The following is a 16167-nucleotide window of genomic DNA, read 5'->3' on the forward strand; positions in this document are numbered from 1 at the left end:
CTTTTTTAAGAGATAAACTTTTTTTTTAACTGTAACCTACATTTATCTAATATTATGACAAACATTGAACTCAACTCAAACTAGTGGTGGATTTTGAGATTAAATTTTGAGCTTACTTAAATTTTTAAAAATTTCAATAGTTTAATGAGATTTAAAAAAATTGAGTCTAATTTAATTTTTTATAATTTTTATGAAATTAATGAGAATTTCCAAAAATTTTAAGAAAGATTAATTAAATTTTCAAAAAAATTAAAAAGTACAATTAAAAATTGAAAATTTTAATTAAGGAGGCCAAATTAAAACTCTCTAACAATTACAAGGGAGAAATCAAAATTTCTCAAAATTTTGGGGACACCAAGGCCCCTAAGCCACCATAAGGATTCGCCTTTAACTCAAACTTACTTGTGCATGATTTACATAGGTGGCCTAAAATCTAAAAGTTAGTAGAGCTTTATTCTTGTCATTAATTCAAGGCTATGTCTCAAAAAATTCCTGTAATTTAATTGTGGAAATCCCAAGGGTCCCGCGCAGTATGAATATTGAGAAATATTTGGATTGTTTATCTTAGGGTGGGTTTGGATTGGCGGTAGATGTGGTGCGTTTAATTTACTTTTTGTCTCACACTATAGTATTGTTACCGTATTTAATCTCATAATGTTGAGATTTCTCATTCTTAAGAAGAGAGGTGAGTTTGGGTTTCGAGATATTACTAAATTCAACCTTGCGTTAATAGGTAAGCAGGGATGGAGATTGAATACCAACCCTCATTTGTCTGTGGTATGTTTCTTAAAAGCTAAATATTTCCCTTCCTCCAAGTTTATTCATTCCGATTTAGGTTCTTATCCCTCTTTTACTTGGAAAAGTATTTAGTGTGCAAAGGGTTTATCGCAATTGGGTTTGAAATGCAGAGTTGGAGATGGGACTTGCATTTTGGTTTGGGAGGAACATTGGCGTCTAGGGAATAGTTCCTGCAAGGTGCAATCAGCAAGAGTTAGTGATAGTATTAATGTTGTTTCTGATCTTATGCTGGCGGGGAGAAAAATTGGAACGACGATTTAATTAATACCATTTTCGATATGGACGAGCCTCGTAGAATTCTCCGTATACCATTAGCTCAGTCTTATTGTGATGACAATTCAGAGGACTATTCTGTGAAAAGTGGCTATCAACTCCTCTTATCTGGCCTAACTAATGATAGCAATTCTAATCTTAGCATGCACTTGCCTATGGTTTCTACTTTCTACAGACAACTTTGGCAACTTAAAGTCCCTCCCAAAATTAAAATTACACTATGAAGGTTTGCTAATAATTATGTGCCAACTTTCCACAATTTACAGATTAAGAGAATCTCAACTAATGCAAATTGCCCTAAATGTGCTTCTTTTCAAGAATCGACTACTCATCTTTTGCTTGCTTGTCCTTTTGCTTTGAACATTTGATCTCACTTCGGGATTTCTTGGCCTGCAAATCATTATGATAATTACGTTTACCGCTGTTGATGCTAATGTTTGTCAACTAATTGCAGTCACGAATTGGACAAATTGATAAGTCAAGGAATAAATTGGTACATGAAGGGGGTTTATCAATAGGAAATGTGAAAAATTACCTGGGTCAAAGCTCATACACGAGAAATTTATTCATTGGCAGAATCAGAAATTGTTCCTACGCAGCGTAGCGAAGTTAGATGGACACCTCCAGTTGATCCCATGATTTGAGTCAATATTTGGGATTTTGAATTGGAAACCATGAATGCCTCGTTATGGGATCAAGTATTAGAAGAAATAGTTTTGTACCTGATCCATTCGTGGCTCAAGCTCTGGCAGCGGTCCAAGCTTTGGAGTTTGCTGTAGCGATGGGTTTCACTTTCACATAACTTGAAGGCGACTCCTTGACATTGATTAAGAAGATCGGGGCTAAACAGGGAGACAAATCTAACATAAGAGCGATTATAACATATAGAAATCGAGAGCTAGGTGTTTTTGAAGATACCAATTCAAATTCAACGCAAGGGAAGCTAACCAGGCAGCTCATCTAATGGCTAAAGAAGGAGCTATTTTCAACATTGACAGGTTCTGGGTTGAGGAAGTACCTGCTTCAGTGAGACAGCAAATCGTCGCCGACCGCTGATGGGTTGACCCACCGAACTGAATAGTAGTTGGCGTCGCTGCGGGGATTGAGCCGGATTTGTGTACTACATGATGCGTCGATTTGGAGTTTGCTTTGAGGCCTTGCTTTCCTGGTTTCTTCTTGAAGATCAAGGCTTTCTTTAGCTAGCTGCTGGTTTTTCTTGGCTGATGAGGAAAGAGTGTTATTTTTGTTTTTCTTAAAAAAGAAAAATATTAAAAAAACATATTTAATCGAAAATTTCAAAATTAAAACTATAAAATAATTTTAAAAGTTATTTTTATTGTTCTCACTATATTTTTTAAAAATTGAAAATAAGATTTTTTTTAACTTTAAATATAATCAAGGAATTTATCATGATTCATACCCATGTAAATGGAAAAAAAACATTTTTCATATTTTTATTATTTAAGAATAAAAATTCAATTTTATTTATCAAATGTATTATTTAATTTTTAAAATAAAAAGATGATTATTTATAAATAAAAAAATATTTTCAAAAACCCCACCTTATGCTATCTTTTATTAACTATTGAATTAGATGAAATTATTATTGAGCAAATTCAACACTTTTTTTTTTGATAAATGAAAGAAGGCATCATGCTGCCTTATATCAATTTATTCTTACCCAATTTTATTTTTTAACAGTAATTTCCTAACATGAAATGTAGAAACATTAATGATACGCAGATACACATCAATAGATTGACATGTTCTAGCTAACCAGTCAGCAACTAAATTTCTTTCCATTTCATGAACTGGAATATACAAAATCAAATTGGTGAGACACATCCTTTATTCTTCTGAAAATAGTCTCCAATGGGGCACCTTCCAAGCAGTCATTAATCATTCCCACTGCCAACCTATTATCACTTTCAATGATAACTTTTTCGTGTCCTCGAGTCCTAACTATTTGAAGTTCTTGTAGCATAGCCCACAACTTTGTATTCAATGCCAAGCCTCTACTGTAACATCCCTAACCCGTACCTGTCGCCAGACTAGGGTTAAAGGCGTTACCGAACATATCGAAACATTTAGTATTCATTTCACAAACATCATAGCATCATAAATCAAACATCAATACAAAGTCCCTTACATAGACATAGGTCATCGAGACCTTAAACATGCTTTAGAAAGAGGTCGGGACTAAACAGAGCTCATACAAAATTTTTAGAAAACTTAAACATTTTTCATAGTTACAGAGGTCACACGCCCGTGTGAACAGGCCATGTGCCTCACATGGCATTAGACACGCCCGTGTGTCTAGGCCGCGCCAAAATAAGGCATACATACTGACTTGTCCATACGGCCACATGACACGCCCGTGTGCCAGGCCATGTGAAAATTAGGGAGGCTATTGACTTGAGTCACATGGCAGTCACACGCCCGTGTGTCTAGCTCGTGGTCGAGACTGACTTGGCCACACGGCCTAGCACATGCTCGTGTGTGCAACCGTGTGGTCTGCCCAAGCTCATTTCGAAATGGCGCTCGAGCAACACGGCTGAGACACACGCCCATGTCTCTGCCCGTATGGGCAAAAATAGGCCATTTACAAGGCCAATATGCCACCCATTAAGGGTCCTCCCTACAATCATCAAATAGGCAACAATTGCACATCAAATTTCAACCATTTCACAACCAATACATACACCAATCATGTCATATAATTACCAACCAAACTCATGCTTATTCACCTTTCCAAATCATACCAAATCATGTGCCAAAATCATGCTAAATACATAGGTTTCATAAACTCTAATCATACAATCAAATCTCATGCCAAAACCTTACCAAATTCCATAATAGGTACATATCAAAACTTACCAAATTGACCAATTCTTTTGGCCATTCATGAACATATCATATTTATCATATTGAAACACATAACTTATAACCATAATTCATCCATATCCACAACAAAAAATCAAGCCATATCACACGGCTAAATATATACATATCACAAAACATAATATAAGTACCTCTAGCCTATACATGCCATACTTCAATATATACATTTTTAAAAGGTACCAAAATATATAGTTCGATAGTGTAGTGATGATCCTCGATGATCCCCGAGCTCCCGATAGCTACGATATCTATAAAACAATGCAAACACACACAAAGTAAGCTTTCAAAAGCTTAGTAAGTTATATACAGATAAACTTATCAATTACAGCATATAAGCATCATCTAATTACATTTACTCCATAGTCAAATACTATCACAAACTATATAATTCATATACATTTCTCATATACTCAATTTATTTGCGCATTTAGCATACTTTCTCATACTTATATCACATATCATCTTTTGCTCATATACTTACCTTTTATTCTCAAACAATGAATTACATTACAAACGTACCTAAATCAGATACACATTTCATATATTCATTCTTTTCTCGGAATGCCCGTTGAACCGTTCAAAATTATAAGGATACGCGGATAGCTCGGAAAGCTCGTATAATACCAAAGCCCTAGACGTGGTCTTACATGTAAACAAATATCAATGCCACTGTCCCAGATAGGGTCTTACACGAAATCTAATATGATGCCGATGTCCCAGACATGGTCTTACACGTAAATCATAAGTTGATGCCAACGTCCCAGACGTGGTCTTACACGAAAACACATATTGGATCTTATGCCATGACATATGTATTCTAACTATTCCTATGGTTCGTACAGGCCTTTTCAGACGTCGAAACTTTGTCGATACTTTCTCGAATATCTCATATTCAATTTAATAAACCATTTATTAAATTGTTCAATAGCATTTAAAAATAATTAAACCATTACAAACACATTTATTTGTATATAGACTTACCTCGTACGGATTCGGATAGACGAAATCGGCTACTCGACGACTTTCGACTTTCCCCGATCTAATTTCGTTTTCTTTAGTTCTTAATCTAAATCAATTCAAATTTAACTTATTCAAACTCACATTCATTCAAATCAATCCAAAATACATATTTAGGGCATTTTACAAATTAACCCTCACATTTTTACAATTTGACATTTTAGTCTCTAATTCACAAAATCAAAAAATACACAAAATTTCCTTACACATATGCTTAGCCGAATTTTCATAATGTTCATATAAGTCCATATATTTCATTTATTTCACATTTTAGTCCCTGAAAATCTCATTTTTTACAATTTTGCCCAAATTACTCAAATTCATCAAAATTTCAAAGGCAAAACATGTTAACTTTCAAAGATAAAACATGTTAACCCAACATCAAGCTTTCACATACTATCATCAAACTTCACAAAACTCATAGTTTTAACAATGTCATTATTCAAAATCATCAACAAAATCAGAAATTGAGATATAGGCTAAGTAAAACACAAAGCAACGATCACAAAAACGTAGAATTTATCAAAAACAAAGCAAAATACATACATAAATCAACAATCAAAGTGCCGAAACCCTAACAAAGCTTTTATCACTTCTTTTCTTCTCTAATTTGGCAACGAGAGATGATAATGAAAGAAAATTCAACTTTTTTTATTTAATTAACATTAATACACCATTTACCGTATTATCCTTACTTAAAACATTATAAAATCACTTAATAAATGGCTATTAATGTCCATTAACCATGTTAATGGTCCATTTACAACGTAAGGACCTCACATTTTAAAATTCATAGCAAATAGACACTTTTAACAATTAGCACGCAACTTTTATATTTTATGCCATTAGGTCATTTTTGCAAATTAAGCACACAAATGATCAAATTTTTATACGGGATTTTCACACATGTCAATTCACATATAATAAGCATGAAAAATAATATTAAAATATTTTTTGACTCGGATTTATGGTCCAAAAGCCACTATTTCGACTAGGGTCTAAACCAGATTGTTACATTTACCAACAAACTTTTGGAAGCCTTCAATCCAATTCCTAGAAGAATCCCTAAGAACACCTCCAATCGACGACCAATCTCTATTCCTACTAGTTGCTCCATCCGAGTTAACTTCAATCCAGCCATGGTTGGGCGGTCGCCATTTAATTAACTCATTCCTGTTAACATCAGTTTTATTTTGTTTGCAATTTACCTCACAAACGTTACTAGCAAAGTACTTCGCAGCTCTGACAATATCTTCCACTCCTCCAATTCTCTGTTGGAATACATAAACATTCCTATTCTTGCAAAGCATCCAACACAAAACCGAAAAAATGACTTTACCATCCACTGTACCAGTACCCATATGAAACTCACCTTTTAGGTTTACATTCAGCTATTTGTCCAGCTCCAATTCGAAAAAATTGTGAACACAATTCGATGAAATCAACTTCATCTAAGCTTCAGTTGCGAACTAGCAATCTCATAAAACATGTAGGACAGTTTTTTGAGTCTTCCCACGGATTAAACACCTTGCTTTATCCGTCATCTTTCTTTTAACCCTTTCACAGTTTGTAAGTAATGCCTATGTCTTAAAAGCCAAAGGAAATGTTTAATTCTAGGAGGCAAAACATTTTTCCAAATATCCTTCCATAACTTTCTATATTTTTTAAAATATACCATAACTCTCTCTATATTTTTTAAAAATTTGAAATTTAGTCCATGTAATTTTATTTTCTACACTTTTGGATCTTTATATTTTAAAGGGTAAATTACAAAAATTGTAACATCCCTAACCCCTATCCGTCGCCATAACAAGGCCACGGAGCATTACCGGAGTTTACAAATTAATTACAAAAAATTTATGTCATTTACTATTCATATTCGAAATCAATTATATCGTCCCTTAATTGGGTCCTTAAAGCCCAAAATACATGTTAGAATCAAATCGGGACTAAACTGAAATCTTATAAAATTTTTCGTGAAATTTTAAAATTTTTCTTAAATACAGGGGACACACGCCTGTTTGGCTCACATGGTCAAATGACACGCTCGTGTCTTAGGCCGTGTGGGCATTCGTTGTGAGGTACACGACCATATCCCAGCTCATGTCCATACCCGTGTAACTCTTTGACTTGAGTCAAACGGCCAGCCACATGGCCGTGTGCCAGGCCGTGTGGACAATTTAATTTTCAAAAATTAGGTGCAGGATTCACACGGCCAAGACACACGTCCGTGTGCTAGGCCATGTATCACACACAGCTGAGACACATGCCCGTGCCTCTGCTTGTGTGGCTAATTTTGAGCATTCTGTTTCTAAATTTTAAAGATGCAAGGGACACACGGCCAAACCATATGCCCGTGCGCATAGCCGTGTATCACACATGGTTGAGACACACACCCGTGTGTTTACCCGTGTAGACAAAAATAGTAAATTTTCATGGCCACTTTTCTCACCCAAATTATCTTCAACCTACATTAATACTTGAATACATATACCAATCAATTCAAGGCATTAAAACTAAGCCAACATTAACATTATACATGATATATCATCACATGTATTCAAACTTACCTTTTTAAGGACATATATGTTTACTATTTTTCAATCTAACCATACCAAACATACATGTATTAACCACACTATAACCTCATATATATATGTTCACCAAAAATATCATCACTAGCCATTCTAATGGCTAGATTACAAACAACCATTTACATGCCAACATAGGCCAAGTTATCATATACATGCCATTATGACAAAATAAGTTTGCTATTATACCAAAATGAGCTGAAGGATAGTGTGATGATGCTCCGACTGATTCCAACCTTTATGAGCTTTCGAGCACTATAAAATAGAGAAAAGAAAACCGAGTAAGCATTTCAAATACTTAGTAAGTTCGTATAACAAAAAATTAACTTACCAATCATCATTTAAAGTATGCATACAAACATGCTTCCAAAACTACGTGGCCAATTGCCTAGACACATGCTTTCACCAAACAAGTTAGTCATAAAATTTTATATGATTATCAAGAAAACATAGATGAGCTCATTACGCAGCCATTTATAAGTATATCAGGGATATTCAAGATATAATTCATTTAATTATCATATTTTCTTATATCAGGAGTTTTGTCCGTCGAATCTTTGAAATATCAATGGATACTCGGGTAGTACACACAAGATGCACTTATGATTGATCCGTTAATTCATATATGGGGGTGCTCTTTAGAGCACGTAATCGGGAAACACATTCTCAAGCCTTGGAACGGGAAGCTTACACAGAGCCATTTTGGGAAGCCCACAAAGAGCCTATCGGGAATTTTATCTGGGCTATATAACGAGAAACTCATAAGAGCCATAACCGGGAAGTTTACAAAGAACCATATCGGGAAGCTCACGAAGAGCCTATCGAGAAGCTCAATAAGAGCCATGTAACTGGAAACTCTAGATAGCCATATATCGGGAAGTTTAAGCGAGCACTATCGGGAAGCTCACAAAGAGTCAATTTAATGGGAAGCTCATGAAGAGCCATTTATAGGGATACTCATAAGAGCTAAGGTGTGTTCACAATACCTGTAAGATCACAACTTATCGGGACGCTCCAAAGAGCTATAGCGGGAAGCTCCAATAACCATATAACAGGAAGCTTGAGAGAGCTAATAACGGGACGCTCTTTTGAGCTGTGATGTGTCCGCAACATATGCAAGACCACAACCAATTCGTGAAAAACTTGTATCCATCGAATTTCATCTATTCAAACGGGACTTAACAATTCTTGGGCATGTCAGATATATAATTAATTTTATATACATAACAAATTCAAAATTCACATATACAACATCCAATTCAAACATGAAAATATACACAATTTGGTTATAGGAACTTACCTCGATAAACGTTCATATACAAGGATTTACTAATCCGATACTTTTTGTTTTCCTCAATCCAATTCAGTATTAGGTCTTTTCGAATCTATATTAATGAATTTAATATCAATTTAACTCATTCATACTCAATTTAATTCAATTCACATCTTAGGCAAAATTACCATTTTGCCCCTATACTTTTCATAATGACAATTTCGTCGCTAAGCTCGGAAAATAAAATTCATGCAATTTACTCCTTACTCCAAGCCTAACCGATTTTTACATATAAAATTTACAGCACATATTTTCATAAAAAATCAGAATTTTTTTATAAATTTTACATATTTACAATTTAGTCCCTAAATCATAATTTCATAAAAATTCACTTTACAAAAGTTGTTTATTTATCAACAACATTTCATTTTCTACCGTAAATTTCAGATTTTTAGCATATTCATCCATGGAAAAATTTCAATACTTTAATAGCTTTACAAATTGATCCACAAAATAGCTAGATTAGGTTATTCTGATCTCAAAAATATAAAAATTACTAAAAATGGGACATGATTACTTACCTAATTAAGCTTGCTTGATTTTCTTTCTCTTTCTTAGGGTTTCCATGTAATGACCTAAAATTCACGGTCATCGAAAAAATATGTTATCGGGCCTCCATCTTAGTAAAACGAATTCGTAAATATTTATTAAAAATATTTACGAAGCTAGTTGTATGTTTAATTAGGTTCTAGTTAGGTGAATTTAATTTAATTAGGAGTAGTTAAGAAAAAGGGTTAAATTGTAATAGAGGTAAAAGTTTAATTATAGATTAAAGAAAGTAAAAAGGACTAAATAGGAAATTAAGCCATTTTAGTTAATTGAGGCGGTTTAACATTGAAATATCAAAGACATTTAGTTAAGATTTTTATTAAATATATTATTTTATTATTGTATTAATATTACATTATATTATATTATTATATTATATCTATAAAACAAAAGAAACAGAATAGGTGAGGGACGAAACAAAGAGAAAGAAGAAGCAAAAGGAAAGAAAAAAATTTAGGGTTTTCAAAGGTTTAAATTCAAATTGGTAAGTCAATTTAAGTCATTTTCTTGTAATTTTTGAGTTTTTATGATCCTAGAACAAAATATACTAGATATATGTTGAAACTTTGGAAGTTATTAGATTTTTAGATACTAATTTTGTTGAGTAAAAGTGTGAATTAGGGATTGAATTAATAGAATTTCAAGTTAGAAGTGGGAGAAGGATTAAATTATAGAATAGGCTATAAATTTTGTGTAATAGGGACTAAATTTCAAGAAATTCAAAATTAGGTATTTATTATGAAAATTAGAGAGTTAAGTTTAAGTTTGGTTGAAAATTGAATATAAATAAGGTATGAATTGGGATGGAAAAATAGATGATTTTGGTTAAGGATTAAATTGGAATTAAGGTAGAAGTTAAATAGGAAATTCAAGTATTTGATGTGAATAGTTGTTGTATTAATAATTGTAAATTATTTTAATTTTAATTTTCGTAGCTAACATCGAACCAGAGACATTGACTCAAAAGGGAAAGGAAAAGATTGTCGGAGAGTAACTCGGGAGAAATTCTGGTTTGTATTACTATAATTCGAATTTAGTTATTATTTATTTTTGAATTTTAACTATTGTGTGTGGTAAGTGGAATTGAGGTAAGAAATGATATTGAATTATGAATTATGTGAATATTTGAATTTATATTGATTGGACGTTGAAAGTGATTTGAATTGAATTAAATAAGTTATTGTGATATTGAATTGAAAATATGAGAATTTGTGATTGGTATGAATTTGATTGAAATTGAATTGAGAAAGTGAATTGGAAACCCTATTAACTAGTCGTGCTAAGTCGGATATAGTTGGCATGCCATAGGATTGGATGTGTTCAGGGTTACTTCAACTTAGAGTCGATGAGACACTAGGTGTCATTATATTACTTCGGATAGATTTGAGGCACTGGGTGCCATATTGGTGTGTTTGGTTGGATCCGTGTATCCGTCAAAGTCCGAATCACGTTAATAGGGGAAAATGAATAAATTTTGATAATATAAATTCTATTGAATGATTTTATATATGAAATGAAAGAAATATTGATATGAGATGTGGGAATGAAATGAATTTTGAGATAGTGAAATGTTGTATGAATTCAATTGAATACAAGTTTGAAAAGTTACTATTATTATTAAATAAATTGATTTAATATGTATAAGTTATTAAAAGGATAAAAGTATAAATTGAATAAGTATACTTATTTGCATGATTTAAAAATTTGAATTATAGTAATACCATTGAGTATACTATACTCAGCGTACGGTTGTTTTATGTGCGCAGGCTAGTAAAAATCAAACAATCTGGTCCAGCATCCAGAGCCGATCCTGACCTCAAAAACTTGGTTATGTATATATTTCTTTTTGGTAAAGGTGGCATGTACCTAGGTTATGTATATGTGTCATGGTGGATTTTGGTTGTAATAGATGACATATGTTATTTGAATAGACATATGAAAGAAGAAGAAGATAAAATGACAGATATGATATTAAACTTTGAAATGGAAATAGAATGAAATTTCTAAACTAATCTTAATGTTGCTTGTGAATGTTTAGTGAATAGATTATCAGGTTGGTGTCTTGATGTGTTTTAAACGTAATTGTATATAAAATTGTAATGGTTGTGATATTAGTTTGAATTGGGTATGTTTTAAGTTTGCAGGGTTGGTTAGATGATTATAAAGGGGTTATATTGAGCCCACAGGGTTCGATCTACATGGTGCGAGCCCTGTATTTGTTAAAAAAAATTAGAATTTCATGAAAAATTTCTCGAGCACTCGAATTAGTCCCGATTCACTTCTAACACGTATTTTGGGCCTCAAGGGTCCAAAAAAAGGGGGGACATTATGAATGTTTTACACTATTTATTTTATTTATTTGTGTAAGGTTTGTAATATGTCTGAAAGGTTCGGTAATGCTCTGAAACCCTATTTCGATAACAGTTTAGGGTTAGGGGGTATTACATTCCATAGAATATTTGAGGAAGATGATGAATCATCTTCCATGGATGAATCATCAAAAATATCTACTAACTTTTCTTAATGGTCTAATTGCCATATAAGGACATAAAATTTTGAATTCCATAGCTATTTGATACTTATAGCTACTAAAATTCAACTTTTGCATTTTATGCAATTTGGTCCTTTCTATAATTCAACATGTAATCAGTAAAATTTTCTTTTCGAAATTTTCATACGTCTTTCCTATCATAATTTAGACCATGCAATATTATTAAAATAAATTTTCTTTCTAAATTGGATTTGTGGTCCCGAAACCACTGTTCTAATTTTACTGAAAACAGGTTGTAACAAAAATAGTCACTTTTGTCTGACTCAGATTATATTTTAGTCACTTATGTTTGAAATGTTACGTTCCAGTCACTTAAATTATCTTTTTGTAATGAAATGGTCACTCTACCGTTAAGCTCCATTACCTCCCTAATAGCAGTTCTATATGGCAGTCCAAATGAGTTTTAAATGTCAACTTGGATGTTCTACATGGTAGTCCAAATTAAATTTATTTAATTAAAACCTATTTTTATCTCAACAACTAGATATTCAAGTTGACATTTAAAACCCATTTGGATTGCCATGTAGGATTGTCGTTAGGGAGATAATGGAGTTTAATGGTAGAGTGATCACTTCGTAACAAAACAATAACGTAAATGACTAAAACATAACATTTCAAACATAAGTGACTAAAATATAATATGAGACAAATAAAATTGACTAATTTTGTAGTTTACCCTATTTTTAAACGGGAAGCTCATACAGAGCCTTCTAATGGGAAGCTCATACAGAGCCATTTCGGGAAGCCCACAAAGAGCATATCAGGAAGCTTATCCGGGCTATATAACGGGAAGCTCATAAGAGCCATAACCGGGAAGTTCACAAAGAACCATATCGGGAAGCTCACGAAGAGCCTATCGGGAAGCTCAATAAGAGCCATATAACAGGAAATTCCAGATAGCCATATATCGGGAAGTTCAAGCGAGCACTGTCGGGAAGCTCACAAAGAGCCAATTTAACGGGAAGCTCATGAAGAGCCCTATATCGGGATGCTCATAAGAGCTAAGGTGTGTTCATAACACATGTAGGATCACAACCTATCGGAACGCTTCGAAGAGCTCTTGCAAGAACCATATAACAGGAAGTTTGAGAGGACGCTCTTTTGAGTTGTGATGTGTCCGCAACATATGCAATACCACAACCAATTCGTGAAAAACTTGTATCTATCGAATTTCATCTATTCAAACGGGGCTTAAAAATTCTCGGGCATGTCGGATATATAATCAATTTTATATACATAACAAATTCAATTCAAACATGAAAATATACACAATTTGGTTATACGAACTTACATTGATAAACGTTCATATACAAGGATCTACTAATCTGATACTTTTTGTTTTTCTCGGTCCAATTCAGTATTAGGTCTTTTCAAATCTATATAAATGAATTTAACATCAATTTAATTCATTTCATACTCAATTTAATTCAATTCACATCTTAGGCAAAATTATCATTTTGCCCCTATACTTTTCATAAATGATGATTTCGTCCTTAGGCTCGGAAAATAAAATTCATGTAATTTACTCCTTATTCCAAGCCTAATCGATTTTTACATATAAAATTTACAGCACATATATTTCATAAAAATCAGAAATTTTCTATGAATTTACATATTTACAATTTAGTTCCTAAATCAAAATTTCATAAAAATTCACTTTACAAAAGTTGTTTATCTATCAACAACCTTTCATTTTCTACCGTAAATTTCAGATTTTTAGCATATTCATCCATGGAAAAATTTCAATACTTTAATATCTTTACAAATTGATCCCCAAAATAGCTAGATTAGGTTATTCTGATCTCAAAAATATAAAAATTACTAAAAATGGGACATGATTACTTACCTCATTAAGCTTGCTTGATTTTCTTTCTCTTTCCTAAGGTTTCCATAGAAAATATGGGGAAGATGATGAAATAAGATGATAATAGGATATTATCATTTTTGTTTATTCCAAATTCCAATTTAGTCATTTCTTTTTCTAATTTTCCATGGATGAATCATAAAAAATATCTACTAACTTTTCTTAATGGTCTAATTCTATATAAGGACATCAAATTTTGAATTCCATAGCTATTTGATACTTATAGCTACTAGAATTCAACTTTTGCATTTTATGCAATTTGGTCCTTTCTATAATTAAACATGTAATCGGTAAAATTTTCTTATCGAAATTTTCATACGTCTTTCCTATCATAATGCAGACCATGTAATATTATTAAAATAAATTTTCTTTCAGACTCGGATTTGTGGTCCCGAAACCATTGTTTCAATTTCACTGAAAATAGGTTGTTACAAAAATAATCACTTTTGTTTGACTCAGATTATATTTTAGTCACTTATGTTTAAAATGTTACGTTACAGTTACTTAAATTATCTTTTTGTAACGAAGTGGTCACTCTATTGTTAAGCTCCATTACCTCTCTAATAACGATTCTACATGGCAGTCAAAATGAGTTTTAAATGCCAACTTGGATGTCCTACGTGGTAGTCCAAATTAAATTTATTTAATTAAAAACCTATTTTTATCTCAACAACTAGATATTCAAGTTAACATTTAAAACCCATTTGGACTGCCATGTAGAATTGTCGTTAGGGAGATAATGGAGTTTAACGGTAGAGTGACCACTTTGTAACACAACAATAACGTGACTAAAACGTAACATTTCAAACATAAGTGACTAAAATATAATATGAGACAAACAAAATTGACTAATTTTATAGTTTACTCTATTTTTAAATTTCAAAATATAAGTTTAACAGTTAATAATATTAAAATTTGTTTTTAATAATATAACTACAAAGTTAATATTTTTTACTTTAAAATGTCACACTAATAAAATTTAATAGTGTTAAGAGATTAACTTTGAGTCTTAAAATCTGAAAAGAAAAATCTAAATCCGTGGACAATACACTAACTTATAACATATTTTAATATTATAAAAAACATATATTTCAAAAGTCAGTTTTGAGAAGAACAAAATCCACCCTATATATAAATATTTAATGAATTCACAAATTTCAACCACACCGTCTCACCGTCCTCTGCCACTTTGTTATTATTTTTCGTTATCTCCAGCAGTTGATTGAGTAAGGAACTGCTTTGCTTTCCTTAATTATTTTATTATTTACTATATTCTTCTTTTCCAGAGCGATGACGTGACAGGAGAACAGATGTATAAATGTCCAGCTTCAATAATTTGTGCGTTATTTTATACAATTTATTCGTAAAAATTAAATAATATAAAGGGTAAATATAACTTTTAGTCCCTATATTTGGTAATTAGACTCATTTTGATACTTATATAATTTTTTTCCAATTTGGTATATGAACTAAACAATTAAATTTATTTTGACCTTTCAACTTAAATTTCAATAAGATTTAATGATGTGACATTATGATATTATGTCATGTCATTAAAATTTAGGATATTACATCTTCAAACATTTATATTTGTCTAGTTTTAGAGCCAAATATGAATTTAGTTATCAATTTCAATTACAAAAGTGAACAAAAAAAATAAGTGTACTTAATTACCAAATTTAAAATCCCTGATATAAATCTATCATCATTCACTAATTTTTTATTGTTTAATTTATTATTTGGGGTTTGCATTTGATAACTTTTTTCACATTAGAGTCTAATTTTTTTTGTCCAAGTTAGGTCCTAAACAACTATTCTCATCATGTTGGGGTTTAAAATTTTTTTCAAGTTACTCTTTGAACTTGGTAATTGTTCTTACATTAAGGTCTAAACGTGACAATTGTTCTCACGTTAACGTCTAAATTTAAGGGTTTTAAAGGACTAACTTGAACAATAAAAATCCAAGCCCCAATGTAAGAGCTACCAAGTTCAGGGCCAGCCTAAGTTGGACAAAAAAAAATTTAAGCCTCAATGTGAAAATAATTGTCAAGTTTAAGGTCTAATTCAGGAAAAAAAATTCAAGCTCCCAATATGAAAAAGGTTACCAAATTAAGATCTCAAAAATGTGATTTAACCCTTTATCGCTCACAGAAAAATATTAGAATTTTATTTACACCCAGAAAAAAAAACAAAAAATAGAAAGAGTGATGAATCACATAAATAATTAAAATAATAAAACAAAATAAAATTAGTTCAACGCTGTTCTCAGTTACTAGTGTTCTATTTTTCA

At 31.9% G+C, this 16167-nt stretch overlaps 1 long non-coding RNA gene across 2 annotated transcripts; it reads right to left on the bottom strand.

Moving 5' to 3' along the window:
- Positions 1 to 1040: 1040 nt before the first annotated feature.
- LOC107951624 (uncharacterized) lies at positions 1041 to 2337 on the bottom strand. Of its 2 annotated transcripts, XR_001698520.2 has the most exons (4): positions 2090 to 2335; positions 1794 to 1913; positions 1607 to 1662; positions 1041 to 1461 (listed from the first exon to the last, which is right to left on the bottom strand). It is a non-coding gene; the product is annotated as an uncharacterized lncRNA (long non-coding RNA). The 2 variants fall into 2 exon arrangements; XR_001698519.2 differs by having other exon boundaries at positions 1607 to 1913; positions 2090 to 2337.
- Positions 2338 to 16167: the final 13830 nt, after the last annotated feature.

This window comes from Gossypium hirsutum, chromosome A02, assembly GCF_007990345.1.
Source record: "Gossypium hirsutum isolate 1008001.06 chromosome A02, Gossypium_hirsutum_v2.1, whole genome shotgun sequence".
NCBI lineage: Eukaryota > Viridiplantae > Streptophyta > Magnoliopsida > Malvales > Malvaceae > Gossypium > Gossypium hirsutum.